This window comes from Mirounga angustirostris, unplaced genomic scaffold (assembly GCF_029215605.1).
Source record: "Mirounga angustirostris isolate CCGP_5_RB_7025 unplaced genomic scaffold, mMirAng1.0.hap1 SCAF_10, whole genome shotgun sequence".
NCBI classification, from domain to species: domain Eukaryota; kingdom Metazoa; phylum Chordata; class Mammalia; order Carnivora; family Phocidae; genus Mirounga; species Mirounga angustirostris.
This window is the reverse complement of record NW_026991718.1, coordinates 4,370,770-4,391,749: the sequence shown is the minus strand read 5'-3', so window position 1 is coordinate 4,391,749 and position 20,980 is coordinate 4,370,770.

Below are 20,980 nucleotides of genomic sequence, written 5' to 3'. Positions count from 1 at the left end.
CATAATACAAATGCAAACACAAGAACGAGTGCTAAAGGGATGAACCGCTTCGTGGATCCATCAAGGAGATGTGATGGCTCACCTACAGAAAGCCCAGGCAGAGTCATTTTCCGGCCTGGTTAGAGGGGTTCTGATTGTTTCTCCGCAGGTCTCTGGGCTCTGCCCTCCACATGTGCTGACATAAGAGGGAAGCTCCCAGCCGCTGGGGTGAATGCATCCTCACTTGCTCTCTGGACACAGATGGGCTTTCCCACAACCTGATTCGGGGCAGGACCCTCGTGAGAAGTATCCCATGGACCTTGCACAGTCCCCGGGGTACGGACAAGGCTGATCACAGCTGGGCTGGGCTATCGAACAGGATAGAGAGTCCAGAAATAAACCTGTGCTTGATGGTCAGGGACCGTGCAACAAAGCAGGCAAGAATGCACAATGGAGAAAAGACAGTTTCTTCAATAAACGGTGTTAAAACAAACAAACAAGCAAACAGAAAACAAAAACCGGACAGCTCCATGCAAAAGAATGAAACTTGACCGCTTGCTTACACCATACACAAAAATAAACTCAAAATGGATCAAAGACCTAAATGTGAGAACTGAAACCGTAAAACTCCTAAAAGCAAACAAAGGCAGTAATCTCTGGGACATAGACCTTAGCAACATATTTATGGATCTGTCTCCTCAGGCAAGGGAGACAAAAGCAAAAAGAAACTATTGGGACTACACCAAAATAAAAAGCTTTTGCACAGTGGAGGAACCCATCAACAAAACAAAAAGGCAACCTAGTGAATGGGGGAAGATATTTGCCAACGATATGTCTGATAAGGGGTTGATATCCAAAAAACATAAAGGACTTCTACAACGCAACACCAAAAAGCCTATCCCTCGGGTCTCAATGTCACCTCCGTGGAGAGGCCCTCCTTAACAGGAGCCACAAAGCTGGAATATATGGAAGGTTTGGGGTGATGGGGGCAGGATAACAAGACATGTGTCTATTGGACAGAAATGTACCGGGATGTCCCAGGCACCCCCTCCCACACCCGCCGGTCTTAACTTCTGACACAACCATCCTGCTTGACCAGAGCCAAGAAACTCTCATTGTGCAATCCAGAGGGCTCGTTCCAAGTTCACCGTTCACTCGCTCATTTGCGTGTGCATGTGTGTGGAGGTCCATGTAATAGTGCCCATGTGCAGCCTCGTATAACCACGACCACCATCAAGATCCCTAACGGCACCATCCCCCAAGGCTCCCCACGTCGGCCCTTTGTAGTCACACGCATCCTCTCCTCTCCCATCTCGAAAACACAACTCTGTCTTCCACTTCTGTGATTATGTTGTTTCATGATGGCCACAGAACTGGAATCATGGAGTGGGTATCCTTTTGAGATTGGCTTCTTTCTTTCTTTTTTTTTTTTTTTTAAGATTTTATTTATTTATTTGACAGAGAGAGACACAGCGAGAGAGGGAACACAAGCAGGGGGAGTGGGAGAGGGAGAAGCAGGCTCCCCGCAGAGCAGGGAGCCCGATGCGGGACTCGATCCCAGGACCCTGGGACCATGACCTGAGCCGAAGGCAGACGCTTAATGACTGAGCCACCCAGGCGCCCGAGATTGGCTTCTTTCACTCAGCACAACTTCCTTGAGTTCTAACTGCATGGCTATGTTTCAAGAATTCATGTCCATGTATTGCTGGAAGGCTATAGCATGGTTTATTTAACCATTAACCCTTTGAAGAACACAGGTAGTGTCCACTTTGGGGCTACCATGAATAGAGAAGGGTTTCTGGAACAACCCTCCAGGCTGCTGTGTGGAGAACTGGTTGGAACGGAAAAGAGTAGAAGCCGGGAGAACACTGTGTTTCTGCCATGGTCCAGGGAAAAGGTGATGGCAGGTCGAGCCAGGCTGTTGGTGGGACAGATGGAAAGCTGGTCAGATCTGCCTTGTGCTCTGAGGCGGAGTCAATGAGATTTGCTAACATGGGGAGTCAAGAACAGAAAGGAATCTTGTTTTTGGCTTAAGAAATAGAGTAGACGGTGGTGCCCAGGGGTTTCCCTGTGTCTGAGCTGGAGGGCGGGACTCAGCAGCACTTTTCACATGGGGAGGATGCTCAGTACGGGGTCGCTGACCGCGCACGGCTGAAAGGAGCTGAGGGTTGAAGGCCTGTGCTTGCTGCGGTGGGGCCTGCAAGTCCCACAGATCCCCCGCTCGCCTCCCATCACCTTCCCTGCTGCCACTCACCTGCCTGGAGGGAGGTTCTCAAACTTGAGCGTGCGTGACAGCCCCCGGGACATTCCAGCCCGGGCCTCGGAGACTCCGATTAGAAGTCTGCATGGGGCTCAGGCCTCTGCTGACTTCACTGGTTTACACGGGGGGTCTGGTGCAGTGGGCTTGAGCTGGATCTTCCAGAGTCTCCCTGCACGGCCTTCAGAGGTCTGGGGGGACTGTGGAGGGTTTGCGGGCCCCAACACGAGAGCCCCAGTCACAGCGAAGCCCTTGTATAGGGGGCGGGAGGGACTCTTGGAGGGAGATGAAGTCTGGCTGTTTGTCCTTAGCAGAGAAGCACGTCACCCTTGATGATCTGGAGACCTCACCCCCCCCCGCCCCCTGCCGTGACGGTGACAGCAGGGAGAGAGTGGGATGTTGGGGACATTCCCCTATAAGGAATTCGGCTCCAGCACAGCCTGTGTTCAGCTCGAACGGAGCACAGCTTGCACCCCACGTTTCAAGCAGGCAACAAGGCTGGCACGGCCGTGGGACAGAAGCCTAGCGGGTTTTGGGGGGAGAAGGCTATGACGACCCCAAGCTGCGGAGAGAGCTGCTCCACACAGCAGCGACTCCCAGCACCTCCTCCGAGAAAAGATGCTGCTGGTCTTCTGGAGAGGTTGCCCCAGGTGGGAAACGTCAGGTCTTCTCCGCGCACTGGGTCACTGGCCCCTGGGTCACTGGGGACAAGGAGGAAAAAGCAAGGATGCAGAGGTCAGCGGGGGGCTGTATGGCTAGAGTGGCCAGATAAAACAGAGGATGCTCCGTTCAACTGGCATTTCAGATAAGCCCCAAATAACTGTTTTGTATAGGTCCCAAATAATGCACGAACACCCTGTATTTTTATTTGCTAAATCTGGCAACCCTATGCATAGGACACCAGCCAAGGCATCTACTGAGTGCCTTTTATATACTAAATACTCTGCTGAGTCAACACTTTCAACTATGCCCTTTGTTCTGTTAATTACTATTGATGGGGCGCCTGTTATGTGCCTATTATGGGGCACCTATTATGTGCCAGGACCATTCCAGGGGGAGATAGGGATTCAGCAGTGCACAAAGCAGGCATGAACTCTACCCTCTTGGCACTTGCATTGGAGGGAGGGGGCAAGAAGTAAATAGGCAGATAAAAATATAATGTCAGGTGGTAAACTGGCTAACCGGAAAAGAAAGCAGACTAATGGAGGAAGGGGGGGCTCTCTTACTAACCTATGTGGGGAAGAAGGAAGTCCACTCCGAGCAGAGACAGGCAAGGAGGTGAGCGTGCCTGAGGGCGGCGCTGCAGGCAGGAGGACCAGCACGTGCAAAGGCCCTGAGGAGGCCGTGCTGGGAGACGTAAAGGCGCACAGAGGCTGGAGCAGAGGGAGCAGGGGCTGGTGCTACAGGGAACAAGGTGGGAGCAGGGCCCACATGGTGTCAGTCACCACGGGGAGTTTGGCTCTGACCAAGACGGGAGCCATAGGAGGCTTTCAAGCAAAGAAGCCCAGGAACTGCTGTCCTGTTCGAAGGCTCACTCTCCCGCTTTTGATACTGGATCTCATCCAATCCGCACAGCGGCCCTGCGCTCACTCTGCAGGTGACCAGGTGAGGGCTGGGTGCTCCCGGGCCCTTGCCTGCCCTCCCTGCTTGCTGAGCTCCAGAAGCCAGTCAAGGACAGGACTTAGAGGCAGCACCTGTTGGCAGCGGGAAGGAACGGCTGGTCTGAAAGCCACATGCTCGGAGGGAGAAATGTCACTGTCATCCACACCAAGTAACGGGAGGGGAGGGGCCGGGCAGACCCACGTTCACTGCCGTGAGAACACTGCCCACCATGCCCTGTGTGGCCACCAGCGTCCCCTCTGAGTGCAGGCTGGGGCTCCTGAAGTGAGCGGTTCGCCCATATTGGTCACCAGACTCAGGTTGAGGAGCCCCTGCGGCTTCCAGACCCAGGAAGGGACTCTACAGTTGCTGTTCGTGTTCTCACGCATTTTTTTTTTTTATTCATTTTTATCCCCACAGATGTTTCCTGAGGCCCTGGCAGGCGTCGAGGGCTCTGCTAGATGGCTTACCCAAGATCATTCCAGAAGGCGACAGTAACTGTAAAGCCAAGGATGGGGCAGGGTGATGCAGAGCAGATGAGGGGGTGGAAGGGGGGGGAGATCAGAAAGCCCCCCCGAGAAGGGGGCATCTAGAAAAAGGAAGGAGAACGTGGACAGAGCTGTAGGGGGAGGCAGCCCTGAGCCCTGTTTCGTCTGTAATCCCAGGGGAGGATACAGGTGGGCATCAGATCTCAGTGCCCAGGGGGCGGCATCTAGGGGTGCCAGGCTGGACTTGAACCTGGCCTTGGGGATGGCAGTCTTCACTCTTATGGGCAACTGGGGTGTGAGTGCTCCCCAGAGAGGCAGGGTCACCTTGTAGTGGCCGGCAGAGCCCAGATCTCCCAGGCTGCTGCCCGCTCCACTCCCAGCGCTTTCTGTCCCCAGCTGCATCCCTCCTGCGTGGCCTGCCTGTGATCCTGGCACCCTAGCCCACCCCAGATGAACCCCTTCCTGCCCGTGATCCTGGCACCCTAGCCCACCCCAGGTGAACCCCTTCCTGCCTGTGATCCTGGCATCTGTAATGGCCTTCGGGTGAACACCCTGGCCTGATAGCAGCCTTCCTCCTCCCGCCCGGGGGCCAGCCCTGCATTTGAACCTATTCCAAAAGGTCTGCTTTCGGGGCTCTTTCCCAGCTCAGCAGGAGGGGGCATTCACAGAACCCCCGAAGCCTGATGAGCCCTCGGCAGGCCCAGCCCAGTGCGCCTTCAGGTCAGGGGTTGGGCTCAGGTGGCCTCTTGACCGCCCCCTGGCCCCGTGCTTGGCAAAGCCCACTCTTCGGCTCCAAGGACGGCTTTCCTCTCCCTTATTTGGCAGGACCACTGCTAACTGCAATGCGATGAGTCACGGCCAGGCTGGGTGGGCGAGCCCTGAGTCCACTAGCCACCTACGGACACAGCCCTAATGCTGGCCAGGCCGGGGGCGCCGAGCAGACGCAGGAAGATGTGGGGCAATGCTTGTCTTCCTTGGAAGCTTCTCTGAGGGGGAGCTGTTGGCTGGGCTCTGTGTGTATGTGTCTCTGCGTATGTGTGGGGGTGCATATGGTGTGTGTGTGTGTGTGTGTGTGCACGTGCATGTGTGTGTCGAGCTCCTGGTGGACACTTGGCCCGTGGGGCCCGTATACACGATCTGCGGTCCCATGGAGCCCGGGGGTGGAGCGAGGGGGCTGTGCTGGTGGAGAGGTTGGGGGCTGCGTGGCCCTGCTCCCGACCTCTGCCCCGACCCCCCACACTCATCGTGACCGCCCTGGCAGGAGACCCCCAAGTCATACTCTATGTCTGCCCTGCCCCCAGGCCCCCCCCATCTTGCAGCCATTTCTCCTCTGCTGGACCCCCTCCCCAGGCAGCAAGAAAAACTGGCAGACAGCACTCCTGAGTCAGGGGTTCAGAGGCTCTTCTGGGAGGGGGGGCACCTCCTGGACCTCTTCGGTTCCGAAGCCTGAGAGGATGTGGGCTCGGAGCATTAGCTGAATTCTGAGGGAACCATCAGGAGGCTCTCTGGAATGTGCCAGAGTCCCGTTAATTTAAGCCTTCCCCAGAGCTCGCTGGCTCCTGGCATCCCCTGGTGTCCCCAAGGCCACGCTGGGACATCACCTGCAGGGAAAGAAGTGGAGGCCCAGAGAAAGCAGGCAGCGGGCGGTGGAGCGAGACTCAGAGCCACGGCTGTTGGAACCCAAACTGGCCCTTCCCTCTGTCACCGCCGCAGAGCCTGGAGTCTGCTCGGTGACCGCCACCTACTACATACCTGCCACCTGGGGGTAGGGGGACTTCCACCGGCCGAGGCCTCCTTACTATCAGCCCACTTTACCGATGAGAAAATGGAGGTTGAGCAAGCTAAGGAATCTTCGGTGACTCCGAGAAGCAGAAGAAGCAGGATTCAGTCCAGGGCTGTCTGGCTCTAACTCTGGCCAGGGGTCCTCGGGGAGGGAGGGTTGTGTTGGGGAGGTGGGGGCACTGAAGGCAGAGCCCTCCTGCGGGGGGAGCGGGCAGGGTTGCGGGAGTGCCGTGGGGAGGACAGTGTGGGGAGGACGGTGTGCGGAGCTGGTCCCAGCTGGTCGGCCCGGAGGAGTGGGCCCTCCCAGGGCACCGAGCCGCTGTTTTTGGGCACAGGTGCAGGCCAGAGCGGTCACCAGGAGGGACAGGTCCTTCTGCATATGCTGCTGCATTGTTTTGCTTCTAAGGAAAAGAAATTCACCCTTGCCCCAGCCAGCTGATTGTGTCCCCTGGTAAGTGGTGACTGAGCCACCACGTCTCCCCAGCAGGAGGTGACACTGCCGGCTGGAAGCACCCGCCAGTACCCACATCATGGGACCGGAGCCCGCTTCTCCCGCTGTAAGGCTGGCCCTACGGCGGCAGAGCCGACTCCACTATCCACCTCTGGCCAAAGTCCAAAGCCCAGAAACAGTCTTACCGTCTACACAGAGGGATGGAGCCCCCGTGGGAAGGGCAGAGAGCACCAGACTTGGGAGGGTGCTGGAAAAGGGGCCTGGGAGGGGAGAGGCACGATGGAGGGAGGGCACACCCAGGGTGACCCCCTCTTTAATGGCCTGTGAGGGATGGGAGTGGGAGGCGGCCTGGCAGAGCACCCCTTTCCCCTTTATCCTTGTGTAGCTGGAGGAGGTCTGCTGATAATCCAACTGGGCCCATTTCATGGCAGCCTGGGGAAGGCTTGGGTTAGGGTTAAGGTTAGGGTTAGTTCACTGATTTAAATGTCCACCTCACACAAAGTTCCCCTCACAGAAACATCCAGAATAATGTTTGACCAAATACCTGGGCACCATGGCCCAGCCAAGCTAACCATCACAGACCCATTAGTCGGTTATAGCTTTGCTCTGAGACAGAAATCTGATCGAGAAGAGACAGACCAACAGGACAGAAAGGGAACGTAATAGGCTTGATGCTGAAAATCCCCCATCAGGGGGTGGCCGTCATCATGGGGGACCCTGAGGGCCGAAGGGAGTGTGGGAAAAAGGGGCAGAAAACCAGGTGACACCAGACCCCTTGTGTGGGGCGCTTCTGGAATTCACCGGGGGTTGTTAACTCTCTGGGGCCTTATAATAGTTCCCGGCCAAGGGGGATCCCCAGCCTTGTCTCTTGCCACCCTTGAGATTGGCCCATCCTTACTCTGCTCAGCCGGTCACCACTCAAGCCTGGGCCCCACACCCTGTCTGTAGCACCTGTCATAAGTGACTCCCGCTGCCTGCCTCCTGGCTCCTTCCGTTCCCTGAAGCTGAGGGTGGAACCAGAGCCCCATATTGGGGTGCCCAGATGGAAGTCGGGACCTGCAGTGTCATTCTGAGAACCCGGGGTGGGGGGCAGTACCAAGGCGGGCTCCCAGTGGGCAGGGACACAGTGGAGTCCAGGTGGGACGGACCCAGTGGGCAAGTGGGCTGCCTGGGGTGCTGGTGATGGCCTCGTGGTTTTTAGGGCAACCCAGGCGGGTGCCCTGGGCCCCATGAAGAGGCAGAGGAGGCCGTCCTGCTCCTCTTCCCTCTCCTGCCCCCAGCACCCCATCCTGGGGGTCCACTGTCCTTGCCTATACGGTTTGTCCTAGCTCTCCATGCTGGGCCTGGGGCCACATGGTCGTCCCAGGTGTGGGGGGCAAGGCCACCATGGCGCCCAGCATGCTGCGTTCCACAGCCCTGGCTTGTCCGGACGGTGCCTCTCAGAGACACGCGTCGTGGCAGCTCAGCACCCAGCCAGCAATCCCAAATACAGCTCTCCGGAGGGTGAGCACACTCTGTGTTCAAAGGCGAGCCCCCCACCCCCACCCATGGGAGGGGCTGTTTCCAGGAAACAAATGCGGGGAAGGTTCTGATACGCAGCCTCTCCCAGCGGCTCCGGCCGTGCACGCTGCCAGGCACTCAGTCTGCTTCATGCCTTCCAGCCCCCAACCTGGCCAAGGCAGGAAGCACCCGGGGGTGCTGCTCCCAAGTTATTCTTCCTCCCTCTGTCTTTCCAAAGGCCCAGAGAGAAAATGCATTCCTCCTAGAGTTTTGCTTTTCTGATCATGAGCAGCATTTGACAGGGGATGGACTGAGCCAGGCCGTGGGGTGGAGAGCGTCTTTGATTGCAAAGCTGGGGTACATAAATGTGCTAGAGCCTTTCCTGGACTTGTCATCACAGACCCAGACCTGCAAAACCCAGAGCAGCCTTGTCTGACTCCATCTGCAGTGAACATCATTGTCCCTTATTGTCGCCTCACCCATCGTCTCCTCACCCTCTCCACACTCCCCACACCATGCTTGTTACCAGCATCTCTGCCACCAGCCACTTATATTTGGTGGGCACGACTTTGTACCCTCCTAGCATCATATCTTGTCAGATACGGCCCCAAGCAACGAACAAGCCAACCCCACAAACAACAGTGACAAGATTACATCCAGTGACACACAATATAACCGGAGTCTTACTGAGGGCTCGTCGCTCGGGGATATGGTGGGCTGACAGTGCAGGAAGGGAAGGAGGGAGCCACATGAGCTCCCAGGGCCTGAAGGAGGCTCTGAGGGAGGCGTGCAGCCCGGAAGACAAAGCTCTGCTGCAGAGCATTTTGGGGACCACCTTGTCCTCGTGCCCTGGGTCTGCCCTCTGCTTGTTTTTGAACCTCACTGCCATTGTCTCTGGGACCTGCTCCCCACGTCCCCTCACCCAAAATGCTTTCAAGAAATGTCAGGGGGTGAGGGTAACACATGGGTCTTCTTATTAAAAAGGACACCAGGTGCCAAGTGGGCTCTGGAAGAAGCAGCTCCACCCAAGGAGAGCAAGGGCTGGGGTGGTGAGACTCTCGGCAAGGCCAAGGCGCCACCCTCATCCTTGGGGCCGCCACCGCCAGGCTGGCCTGGGCTAATGGCACCCCAGGGAAGGCTGTGGTCCTGGAGCAATGCATTGCCCTTTAGCTTCTCTGAGCTAGGACGCCGGCATCGATGACCTTGACTTATAAGCAATACCTAACGTCTACCTCTCCATCCCCCCATTGGCCTCCAGGAGCGGGAGGGTTAGGTCAAAATGGTTAACACAGAGGAGCTTTGCAAACTGCACCTCGAATAAGAAACAGACCACATTGTTATGTATCTGTCTAACAGGAGTTTGTTAATCATCTGAAACTAAATGGAATTTATTTACTCGTTCAATAAATATTTGCAGAGCGTGTACCGTATGTGTGTCCTGGGTTGACCAAAGCAATCAACCATCTTGGTTTGTCTGGGACAGAGGGATTCTGCAGGACTCAAGACTTTTAATGCTGACATCGGGACAGTCCCAGGCCAGCTGGTACCTTTGGGCTCCCTAGACGAGGCCGAGGTCTCTATCCTGATGGAGTTTCCCCAGGAGGGAAAGGTGGGCAGCAAGAAAGTGACCGTGGTCACCACCAGCAGGCGCCCCCCAGCAGCATCCCCCATTCTCTCTTCTAAAGCTGATCTGAGAGGAAGATGTCCCCAGTTGTCTTTGTGGATGTCGCCAGCCCAGTGGTGAGGTGGGAAGATTCCTATGACCACCCCGTGTTGCATCAGCACAGAAACAACAGGTCTCAACTGCTAAGCTGTTCAGTGATTCCTGTTTCTTAAACCACCAGAAAAAAACAAACCCGTGTCAGACCGGAACCAAAGGTCCCCTCCAAGATCACACACCGGTGAGCACAAAGCAAGCCCATCGGTGGGTCTGCTCCGAACGGCGAGCTTGCAGCGACTGCCTGGTGCGATCAGAGCTCATGCTGCAGGATGCACGCGTTGTGCTGAGTGAGGTGACAGTGTTTGCCTGCAACCCTAGGAGTGTCCAGCTGAGGAGAGGCTGAAGCACCGTTAGCATGGGTCTGGACGCAGGGCCGGGCCTTGGGGAGCCCAGGATGGACCTGGTCCCTGTGTCTCTCTGCCTGTGGCCTGAAGGGTGGGCCCCAGGAGTCCCGCTGAGGCTCCTGCCTGTCTCCTGCACTGCCCACAGACCCTCCTCTTCCTGGGTTCCCACTTGGGGCCCCAGGAGAGGTAGGGGTGGGGAGTCCCGGAGGGGAGTGGACTAAGGATGGCCGCCCGGGGCTCAGGCACCTGCACACAGACGTCTCGGGGGACTTGTGGCCGGGGTGCTCGAGGGAGGGCCAGTGAGGTGCTTTACAGGCCTGTCTCCCTGGACCCTCATGGCAGCACCTGTGAAGGAGGCATGGACAGCACCATTTTATAAAGAAGACAGAATTCAAACCAGCTCTTTCTGAGTCCAAAGGGCCTTCTTGCCTGAGGCTGTCGTGAAATGTTGGCGCCTGGGCATGGCTGGAGAGATCCCAAGAGGCATTTAAGGGCGAAGAGGAGCCAGGGCATCCCAGAATTCTACCTCCCTGCCCAAGTGCAGTGGGCGCTCTCTGCCTCAGTTTACCCAACATCACCTAGGTACATCACCTCTGAGAGGTCCTGGACAAATAAAAGATCGTTTCCAAGCTGTAGGGCATAGCCACACTCTAGAAGGATGATTAATGCCCATTGTTCAGGGCACACCTTGACCGCCTGGCACCCAGGGGCGGGGTGCACGGTGTTGGGAGGGGGGTCATTAAAACTTTATTGCTCTATCAAATTTCCCTAGGAACACAAAGAGCTTCCACCATCTGAGAGACCTGCAATTACAGGGGAACAAATCATCACTTTTTGAACAGCCCCACATTTCTGCAGAGCTCTGTGCAACTTCCCCTGTTGGCAAATCACACGGCGCCTCGCTTTCCATGGCTGCCCATCCTCTCGCCCCTTTGCCATCACCCCCACCACCCCCAAATTGCCCTGGGACATTTGTGTTGATTTTGTAGTAAAGCCTTGAGGGATGGTGCTGCGTGGGGTATGCAGGCTTTGAGTTTATTGCTTAAAAGCCATAGAATCCTAGAAAGCAAAGTGGACTGGAATGAGAATTGGGAGACCGGACTGAGGTCTCCACCTACCTATTGTGTCCTGGATTTTTCCAGAAAATACTCTTCAACCATCAATTGTAGGATCCTGTGGCTTTTCAGGTTAAAGCAGACAACGCTGGACAATTCTTTCTGATTGGACACTTATTGTAGAAAACTCAGAAATACTGATTCAGCCCGAGCCCTATGGCAGGCACAGTGCTGTGCTTTGGAGACAGGTGAATTAAGCTAAGTCATTGTCCTTGAGAAGCTAAGGACACAGGGAGACAAGAAATGTCTTAAGAACCAGGAGCCTTCCAGGGCACCTGGATGACTCAGTCAGTTAAGCATCTAACTCTTGGTTTCAGCTCAGGTCATGATCTCAGGGTCGTGAGATCGAGCCGCATGTCAGGCTCTGCACTCAGCAGGGAGTCTGCTTGAGATTTTCTCTCTCCCTCTCCCTCTGCCCTTTCCCACCCCCCTCTCTCAAATAAATAAATAAATCTTAAAACAAAACAAAACCAAACAACCAAGAGCCTTTCAGTTGCCTAAGGAAGAAATCTAGACCATTCCAAAATGAATCATCTTTGGCCCGCATGGCTGGGGAGTGCCGGGGCTGATGCAGACCTTAAATGATCCTGTCTGGGCTCTGTCTCCTCCACTTCTCTGTTCTGCTTATCTCCGCTGCCCTTGGCACATCAGCCTCATGCTCTCCTGCTTCAGATGTACCCCAGACTTAGGAGGAAAGATGGCCGCTCCCAGCCCTGAACCAAACCAGAAAGAGAAAAGAACTGTCCCTTTCAGCAAGCATGTGGGCAATCTCTTAAGAAGAGTTGTACAGTTAGCTTTGGTCCTAAGCAGACGTCCACAAAATTCAGTGGCTGCGGTGTTTGCTGGGGCTTAGCTGATCCAGGCTGGATTCTCTTAGGTCTTTGCCTTCAGCTTGCCCCTGAGCAGTGGGTGCAGGCTCGCTCCCCGTGTGTCCACTCTGGCAGGGCTGAGGGGGCAGTGGGCACCTGGGGAAGCTCTTTTTGTGCTGATGGGAGGGGAAGTGCAAGAGCTTGAGTGGAAACATGCAAGGCCTCAAGCCAAGGCTCAGAACTGGCACCTTTTCTCTCCCACCTAGTCCCAGGGTGCAATGGTCTGCATGTGTCCCCCCTCCCCTGTTCAGGTTGATGGTGTGAGGAGGTGGGGCCTTTGGGAGGTGCTGAGGTCCTGAAGGTGGAGCCCCATGACTGGGATCAATGCCCTGATAAAGGAGACCCTAGAGAGCCCCCTTCCATGATCTCTGTGAAGGTATGGAGGAAAGATGGCCATCTAAGAACAAGGAGGCAGGCCCCTACCAGACACCCAAGTCTGTTAGTGCCTTGATTTTGGATGTCCCAGCCTCCAGAATGGTGAGAAATAAATTTCTATTGTTTATAAGCCACCCAGACTGTGGTATTTCTATTAGAGCAGCTCAAATGGACCATGGTCAAACCGGAAAGATTAATGTGGGAGCAGAAACTTCAGTGTCATGTGGCAAAAGGTCTGACTGTAGGAAGGGTGAAGGGTTGGAGCCAATCCCACCTTGACCACAGTTATGATGGCCTGATGGGCTCACGGGATCCCACTGTGATGGGTCAGGTCCTAGACAGGTGCTTGGATAGATGGGCCCCCAGAACCACATGGCATAGGGAGAGGGTGGACAGCTCCCCAACTGGACAAGTGTGCTGGGTGCTGGGCAGACAGAACCCCACACATAGCCCCTCCACTCAGGAAAACAGGTCATGGCCTCCCCGGGACAGAGCGGGCATCAACCCGGGGCTGGGGGAGCCTGGCGTGGCTAGGGAAGCCCTTCTGGAGTGCGAGCCCCAAACTGAGGCTTGAGTGTGGGAGGAGGGGCATAGAGGCAGGGGAACCAAGCGGGAAGGGGACCGCCATCCAGGGAGAGTGTTTGGAGCCTAGGATGGCGCGGGAGTGGCACCAGTGGGGGGGTTGGGGGGGGAGGCGGGCAGTGGGCAGAACACAGAGGGGCCAGGACGACGGCCATGGGTTTGGAGTTGGTCCCGAAGGCAATGGACATCTCTGGGGGGGGTTTAGGAGGGGCATGAGACAGTCCCCCCGGGGCGTGTGGGAAGCGACACTGGCAGCAACAGGAGGATAAGTGGGGGTGGGGGCGCTGGGGTGAGGCCCGCAGACCGGTGAGGAGACTAGAGATGCTGAGGCCGGATGAGCAGAGAGGGAGTCAATCCAGAGACATCTGGCACGTAAATGGCCCAGAATCTCCTTCTCTCTGATGGGAGATGAGAGAGGTGGGGTCCAGAGTGATGCTGGGGGACACTGGGCAGGGAAATGCTGCTGGTCTAGCAGAGGACCTCATGCATCTCAGGAGCTCAACACAGAAATCTTCTCTGTTGCTCAGGCGATAGTTGGATTTGGGGGTCGGGCGGCCGGGTGGGGGCAGCTCTCCTGGGCAGATAGAGTAAGCAGAGACTGGAGACCCAGACGGCTTCCATCTTGCAGAGCCACCCTTTTGCCATGTGGCTCCCTGAAGTCACCCTGCAGGCTGCCTCCCTCCAGCTCACTAGGAGGGAAAAGGAGAACAGAGGGTGAGCACAAGAAGGTTGTCACGGCCAGGCCTGATGGAGCCGTAAATCACATCTGCCATCTACTCCAATCCCTGAGAGGCCTGACGGACGTATACGCGGTTATCTAAGTGAATGAGCTGCCATGGAGGCACGAGGGCAGGTGGGCAATCTGGGGGAGGAAGACCTCTGGGGGGGCTCTGAACAGAGGAAGGAGGAAGGAGCTCCTACAGGAGCCAGAGTCCAGGGAACACCATCTTTCTTCTGGGGGCAATGGGGAGTCATGGCAGATCTTTGAGTAGGGGAGTGACCTATGCAGCCTACTTTGAAAGGAAGGCCACCCCTGCAGGCCCCACAGGGAAGGGAAGGCGGAGGGTCTAGAGGCCTGGGGCCAGGTTCAATGAGTGTTCTCTGAGCCCATGACACAGGGAGAGGTTTGGTTCTTGTTAATCTTGCATGGAAGCTTATTCCTTTTCTTGAAGCTATTTTTGTTTCCTGATTAAAGCCAAATCCACTGAGAAAATTTTTGTTAAGAGAAAGCTTCAGACATTAGAATCGGGAGAGAGAAAGGTTGGTCTGGACTCAAGTTAATGGAGGTTTTCTGTTTTAGGTTTCTTTATAATTTCTGCAAAATACATGACTGCTAATGTTTTAGCTTTCAGTGAAAGCAGAGAAGAGGGATTAAAAAAAATCAGGAAATTAATCTGCTTTTCCTCTAATTGAGGACTAACCTATTTTCCCTTTCATTTTCTTTCCCTCATTTGTCATATACTTTGTTTATTCTATTTTCAGAGTCTCTTGTTTGTGCGTTACAAACCCTTCTTGAAGACAGGCTGCCGATCCCTGCATTTGGGCTTCATGTCCTCTCTCCCTTGCGACCTGATTCCAAAGCCTGACGGTTGTCAGGTGCTTTCCAGGGTGGGAGGGGAGGGGTGGGGGAGGGGAGCCCACAGCCTCCCAATGAGCGTCCCCTGCCCTTCCCAGTCCACCAGCACCACCCGCTCCAGAGGCACGCAACACCCTCGCCTTTGTTGGAAAGCCCTTGGCATCGTCCTCACCTGATGCCTATTTGGTTTTGTCTTCTGCATGTCTCCTTGGTCCATACATTTTTTTTTAAAGATTTTATTTATTTATCTGAGAGAGAGCGCGCGCAAGTGAGCACAAGCAGGGGGAGAGGCAGAGGGAGAGGTAGAAGCAGGCTCCCCACAGAGCAGGGAGCCCGATGCGGGGCTGGATCCCAGGACCCTGAGATCATGACCTGAGCTGAAGGCAGATGCTTAACCAACTGAGCCACCCAGGCGCCCCTGGTCCATATATTCTTGAGCCCAGCGGTGTCCTGAGTGGGGCCCCTTGGCTCTGGTTAGTCATGGCTTATCAGGCTTGAGAATAACTTTGTCATGGATAATATATTTGTCTCCCACAGCTGCAGGGACAAGCTACACAAACTCGGTGGCTTAAAACAATGCACATTCAAGAGGATGAGAACACAAGCCACAGCCTGGGAGAAAACATTTGCAAAAGACATATTTGATAAAGGGCTGTTACCCAAAATACACAAAACCCTTAAAACTCATCAATAAACAAACAACTTGATTTTAAAAAAATGGGCCAAAGACCTGAACAGACATCTCACCAAAGAAGATACACAGATAGCAAATAAGCAGATGAAAAGATGCTCCACGTCATAGGTCATGAGTGAATCACAAATGAAAACCATAACAAGATACCAGTACACACCGATTAGAGTGGCTAAAGCCCAGAGCACTGCCAACATGCATGCTGGCGGGGCTGGGGAGCGCCGGGAACGCTCGCTCACCGCTGAGGGGAATGCAGAACGGTGCAGCCACTTTGCAGACAGTTTGGTGATTTCTTATAAAACTAAACATATTCTCATCATATGACCCAGCAATCATGCTCCTTGGGAATCTCCCAAAGGAGTTGAAAGCCGTTGTCTACACAAAAACAGGCACGTGGATGGGTATAGCCGTTTTCCTCCTAATTGCCAACGTTTGGAAGCACCCAAGATGTCCTTCAGCAGGTGAGCGGATAAATAAACTGCAGTCCATCCAGACAGTGGAATCTTATTCAGCACTGAAAGGAAATGAGCGATCAAACCGTGCCAAGACATGGAGGAAACTTAAATGTATGGTCCTAAGTGAAATATTCCAATCTGGAAAAGCTATATACTGTATGATTCTAGCTACATGACATTCTAGAAAAGGCAAAACTACGGAGACAATAAGGAGATCAGTGGTTGCCCGAGGTTATGGAGGGGAGAGGGGCGGGATGATAGGCAGAGCACGGAGGGTTTTTAGGGCCGGGAAACTACTCTGTATATATGATAATGGTGGACACATGCCCCTGTGCATTGGTCCAAACCCACAGAACGCACACACTAAGAGAAGACCGTGATGTCAGCCGTGGACTTTGGGTGACGCTGATGACGACGTGTCACTGTAGGTTCGCCAACCGTAACAAACGTCCCACTCTGGAGGGGGCTGTTGTTAACGGGGAAGCTGTGCCTGTGTGGGGGCGGGAGGTATAGGGGAACTCTCTGTACCTTCCTCCTAATGGTGCTGTGAACCTACAACTGCTCTAAAAATAAAGTATATCGAAACCCCAAACACCGTATTTATTCCTTTACAGTTCTGGAGGTCAGAAGTCTGAAGTCAGGTTCATGGAGCTAAAACCAAGGTGTCTGTCTCCTTGCCTTAGGTTCTCTGGGGCTCCATTCTTGTCCCAGGGCTCCTTCCTCCACCTTCAAGGACAGCAGTGGGGCATCTTCAGATCTTTCTCCGCTGTCTTCACACCACCTTCTCCTCTCTGGAAAAAACTCCCTCGGCCTCCCCCTCATAAGGCCACTTGGGGTTGTGTTTAGGGCCCACTCTGATCATCCAGGATTATATCCTCATCCCCAGATCCTTAGCCACACCTGCGAAGACCCTTTTTGGTATAAGGTAACATTCACAGATTCCTGGAATTAGGACATAAATGCCTTTGGGGGCTGTTACTCAGCTGACCACAGGCAGACAGGGGCCCTGAGCTGCACACAACCCTGACAGGAGGCCAGGCAATCCAGAGTCCCTCCCTGTGGCAAGAATATTCCAGCCCCTGGCCCCCGCCCCATGCAGTTACTCCCTGGGGTCGGCTTAAGGCTGACCACCCCCAGGACCCTGCTCTGCCCTTCCCAGTTCTGGCTGATTTGAGTCCAGAGCCCACGGTTTCAGGGTTGGGCGGGACCTTGGGATGATTCGCCTTCGGACCACAGGGGACACTGTGAAGCTCATGGCCGGGACTTGCTCAAAAGCATGCAGCCAGTCAGAGGTAGGGCAGACTTGACCTCCAGGACCCATGCATCCTGTCTGAGGTTCTTCACTCACACCTGCAACTCCAAGTCCAAATGCAAGTGGGACTTCTCCCAAGGAGGCTGCCCCAACCCCCCGACCCAACGCCAAAGGGGCTGGCCTCTGGATGGTCCTTTGTCCCTGAGGCTTGTCCCCCTAGGTCCCTCAGCCTTCGTCACATGCTCCCCTGCTCTGGAGGAAGAATTCAGCCCACCTCCTCTGCAGACGTCCTGCTCTGATTTGGCCGTCTCCTCCCCACCTCCTCTGAGCTCCCAGGGAGGTGGCCCTAGGGACTCCTGGTGTTCTGCAGGCCCCAGGGTGGGGGGGGGGGTGTTCTTCAACACGAGTAACAGTCTGCCAGGTAGCCAGCTTGGGACCTCACTCTCCAAGGAAAGGGTCCAGGGTGGAATATGCTGACTCAGGAGCAACCTCGGTTTCCCCGGGCAACTTGCCATGTCTCCTGGGGCTCAGGGTTCTTTCTTGTACCACCAGGGTGATCTCTGAGTTCCTCCCAGTGCCAGTTCCCAAAGCCCTGAGACTGGCCAGCTCTAAACTTGATCAAGCACAGGGCAATGATGAGGTCTTGGTTGGTTTTTGTTTTTGTTTTAAATCTTTTTTCTTTTTTTAAGATTTTACTTATTTATTTGAGAGAGAGAGAGTGCACACAAGGGGAGGAGCAGAGGGAGAGGGACAAGCAGACTCTGTGCTGAGCGCGGAGCCTGACACAGGGTGCGATCCCACGACCCTAAGATCATGACTGGAGCCAAAATCAAGAGTCAAACACTCAACCAACTGAGCCACCCAGGCGCCTGAGGTCTTGCTTTTTTTTTTTTTTTTTAAGATTTTATTTATTTATTTGAGAGAGAGACTGTGTGCACAAGTGGGGGGGACAGAGGGAGAAGCAGACTCCCCACTGAGCAGGGAGCCCAATACGGGGCTCTATCCCAGGACCCTGAGATCGTGACCTGAGCCGAAAGCAGAAGCTTAACTGACTGAGCCACCCAGGCACCATGCCCCCCCCCCACCCCGAAGTCTTGGTTTTTAATGGACTTAATAAAGTAGCTCTCAAACTTTTCATTCCAGAGCGCCTGGTGGCAGAAGTTTGAGAATGAGTGTTCTGGAGGGTGAACGTCTTAGGGCATCCCAAGGGGCCTGCCTATAAACCAGAAATGTCCTTGAAGATTCCCAGTTCTAATCCAAAACATACACAGTTATTTTCCTTCACTTCCATAAAACATCTATGCTTGTTTTAACATAAAAATTATGCTTTCCTTCCCAGTCTGTGAGCAAAGAATGCCCCCAGGAGAACCCAACATCTAAGCAGGTACCTGTATACTCCCTGGTGCCCCAAAGTCCACCCTCTAATGCACTCACACCCCAATTTGAAAAGCCCAGGTTTCTCAGATACAGTGTTCTTTGTAAAAACAAACAAACAAAATAAAACCAACAAACAAAAAACAGAAAAAAAAAAAAAAGAAACAAAGACCTTTATTGACCTAGCCCAAAAAAGTGAGTCATTTACATGGGGCTTTTAGAAACTATTCCAGGATTGTGGTAGAAAAATATGTGTATATGGGGCTCTTTTCTGTGCCTCTCACACCTCCTCCCTCCTTCACCCTCCATACTCTGACGCCTGCCTGGAATGAAGATGAGGACCCAGACCCACAAGGCAGCCCCCTCTTTCTTTGCCGGGTTCCCAGCAGTTTGGAATAACTGAGGAGGTCACCCTAATCTCTGGCCTTGTTCCCTTCCACCTTTATTAAAGTCCTGTGAGCTTTCTAGAATTTTCTTACTCACAGCTCGCATCTCCACGAGGACACCCCCTGAGGAACTGCCCCAATCCCCCAAAGGCCTCTGGATGGTCCTTTGCCCCCAAGGCTTGTCCCCCCGGGCCCCCACAACCTTCCTCGTGTGCTCCCCTGCTCTGGAGGAAGAATTCAGCTCACCTCCTCTGCAGACGTCCTGTTCCGATTTGGTGAGAATTCCTGAGCATTCCAGCAGCCTTGGCTATGAATGCCCAATGGGCCCCATTTTAAGAAAACCTCGTATAGGAAAATCCACACGAGTCAGTGAGGTCCCCACTGTTCTCAGTCCGGATTAAAAACTTCACTTAGCCGCTCAATCACCTTGCTGCTCCTTCCCCTGCCCGCTTCCTGGTGTACTTAAAATATTCAATTCCCAGCCCTGTATCCAGTGCCAGGTGCTGCGATGGGTCCTGTCCTGGGGGCCCCAGAGAGAACAAGCAGAAGAAAATTCCCCGTAACTATAAGCAGGCAGGGAGTTGTGTCCAGGGCGGGGAAGGGCAGGATCGGCGTCGTCGAGGGGCGCCACTGACCAGAGGACGTCCCAGGAGCCTATCCTGGGGCCATAATCTTCCCAAGCTGCCTTTCCTCATGAGGATCTCCAGACAACACCTCTTGTGTGGAGCGAGGCTCCCTGCCTGATGGCACCATACAGGTTATCTTGCGGGGTGCTGAGTAGCTGCCAAAACAGAACCCCCTTCCGCGCAGAATTACACAGGCCTTGCCCCACAACAGCTGCCCTGCGTGGCCACCCTAACGGCACCCCCCGGCTCTGCCCTCCATCTGCTCCCAGGAATGGGCCTTTGCGAGCTAAGGTTTCCCTAGCTGATGGGGCAGAACCCGCCAGTCCCCTTTCTCCGACAGCTGAGGGTTGGCTGTGTGCTGAGTCTCGGGCTTGGGAAACGAGGCTATAAAAATGGAAAAGATACCCTCCCTCCCCCGCAGGTGCCCACAGCCAGGTGGGGAGGCAGACCCGTAGACAAACAGAGCAAGAGCTTGTCCCCAGGCAAGTACACATGCCCTGGGAGGAAGAGAGGAGACCCACCTGGCTTCCCCAGGAGCCTGTAAACAGAGGCTGGGCTGGAGTGCTCCTCCTGCAGACTGCAGGCTGGCCTCACCCGTCCGGGGGCTCCGCCTCACCCCTGCCCCCATGCCTGTCGAGCCTTCGCTCCCTTTATGTTCCAGCCAACGTGGGCCAGCCCTTTGTGCTGGGAGCTGTCTGCAGAGGCGCCCCCCATCAGTGATCATTATGACCCGGTGTCCCTGACTCTAAGAGGCCACCTACTAGAAGATGCACCTGCAATTGCAGAGGAGCGTGGGGGGGGGGGACAACCCAAATGTAGCTGGATTAGGATTAGGATTTTACAAAGAGTATCACGGCAGGGGCAGGGGGATGCAGCTTAGAATCAAGGAGATGTGGTGAAGGAAGATGAGGTATGAAGCAAACCATACCACAGAGAACGCAGCGCAGCGGTTCTCAAAATTTGGTCCAGGGGCACCACTGTGGAACTCCAAGACTGGCTCAAGGGGTCTGCAGATCAAAACTATTCCCATAAAAATAGTAAGACATTTTTTGCTTTTATTGTTCTTATTCTCTCATGAATGTGCAGTGGAGTTTAAATGCAGAGTCCTCTATCAAGCCAAACATTAAAGGTATTTGCAAAGACATTTTTCTCACTAAATTGCTTTGTTTTGAAAATGTAGGGTTTTTTTTTTCATTTAAAATGTTATTATGCTAACATGTAATGGATCTATTTTAAAGTGAAACAATAAGAAATATTGCTGAAATTGTTGTTCTAATTCCTAACCCAGTAAATATCAATAAATATAACTCCCCTACACAAAGCATCTTTGGGGTCCTCGGTAATTTTTAAGAGCGTGGAGGGGTCCTGAGACCATACAGTTTGAGAATGCGGGTCTAGAGCCGGCCCTAAAATAAAAGCTATTAAGATGTAACATGGGGGCAGGAGAGATGACTCTGAACTTGGAGCAGGAGACAAGGGTCGGTGGGCTCTGCACACACAGCTTCTTCTCTCTGCCCTTCCTTCTCCTCCTCTGCCCTAGATGGTAATTCCACTCCACA